Source organism: Sitophilus oryzae, unplaced genomic scaffold, assembly GCF_002938485.1.
Source record: "Sitophilus oryzae breed Bouriz unplaced genomic scaffold, Soryzae_2.0 scaffold_808_pilon_pilon, whole genome shotgun sequence".
NCBI classification, from domain to species: domain Eukaryota; kingdom Metazoa; phylum Arthropoda; class Insecta; order Coleoptera; family Curculionidae; genus Sitophilus; species Sitophilus oryzae.
In genome coordinates, this window is record NW_022147426.1 from 4,031,964 (window position 1) to 4,033,844 (window position 1,881).

Genomic DNA, 1,881 nt, shown 5'->3' on the forward strand with positions numbered 1-1,881 from the left:
CGTGTCGCACTCGTTATAACCTAAAACAATAACACAACAATAACAAGACATTGTCTGACCGCATGTTCCAGCTATTTATGAATGAGATGCTCAGTCTATATTTTATTTTAAGTCTATGGTATTGACGATATACGTAAGCTTCCGTTCCGTATCAGTTCCATACTTTTATTGTACAATTTATATAATTACAAAAGTTTTATTATAAAAAATTATATCTTTTGAAAAAGATAATAGATTTAATTAAGAGATGAAAGAATAAATAAATATCAGCAAAATATTAACAGAGCTGGTACAAATGTAAGGACTTGACAACGCTGTTTCCGATACGCTTCAGTCCGTCCGCCAAAAAAATGTATGGAAGGAAAGAAAAAAACGGAACGGATAGTGTGCATTGTCCTATTCATTTACATGATATAATATTTTATGTAAACGGAAGATAGCTGATACGGAAGGTATAGTGAGAATCAACCTTAAAGAGTTTTATGGTCAGGCCTAAAGCACCGCCTACACATAACTTAACCTTCCGCCCATACCGTTCAGTCAAAACGTATCAAGAAAAACATTGTATGTAGACGAAAAAACGCACAACAGACTCGCTATAACGTATAAAAGCAGTGCTTTCTTCATAATCTTTACTAAAAACTGATCTAAAACCGCAGGTAAAAATTCCAGTGTGTTCGCTAGTCTTTAATCCGTCTTACATGACCCTTTTAACTGACAGGTAAAATGTTATGTGTAGCCGGGGCTTAAGACTAAATATAAAAAGCATGATATGATACATAATTTATTTGCGCCAATATAAAACTTAACAATAATAAGACAATTTCCGTCAATCATCTTAAAATCAGCACCACAAATATTAGTTTTTTATGTTAGGCCACAATATATGAGCAAGGGAATTGGGTACTTATTGTAATGGGTACAATATGTCACACTGATAAATAAAAATATTCATAATTGCCCATAAGTAATCACGTTTATATACAAAAATATCCAAAATGTAAAAATTACATTAAAATTTAACCCTAGATCATAATATATACTTATGTAGAAAATCTATCAACGAAAAAGTACAAAATAAATAATGTACAAAGGACAACCCTGGTCATAAACCTTATAACCTTATTTTCATGGGCATACAACTCTTGTTTTTTAGGTTTTTGATTTTCAAGCTTTTATATTTGAAAGGATGCGAGTGTGTTCAGTAATAATATTAAAAAAAAATATATACGGCTAGTCAGGCACAGAAATTGAAGCTAAATTTTTGAAATGGAGCTATACAAAATCCACATGTGTCGGTCCTTTTGGTTCAACAGCTTCGAACTACGCAAGCGTGAAAAGTGCTTCGCGATTAGTTGATTTATTTTCATAATAACCAATACAAGTAGTTTTCAGAGTTTCCATTTACTACGTAAATCAAGTTTAGCGTCTTAAGCTTGATTTTCATGCATCCGTTGTCCGACGATACGTTGATACGATATTAATTTTATTGGTAGAATTTAAAGACTTGAGGTAACTCCTGAAGTAAAATATTTACGGATGAAAAGTGGCGCGAAAACGCTATGATCAATCAGAGCACCGTCGGACCATCGTATCAACATATAACGGATGCATGAAAATCAAGCTTTACTGTTCGCGCCTTTACTTATAGATTTAAATCTATAAGTAAATATATTTTTAAATAAACAAAAGATGTTATCGTGGGAATTGTAAAAAAAAGAAGAAAGAATTTATTGTCATGTTTTAGTCATGTCTCATGTCTAATCTTACTGTAGGCTTGCCCGATAAATTCTTTCTTCTTTTTTAAATTTTTAAATCTATAAGTAATTTTAAATTTAAAATATGCCTTCGCTGGCCGAGTTAAAGAAAATGAGTGTTTTA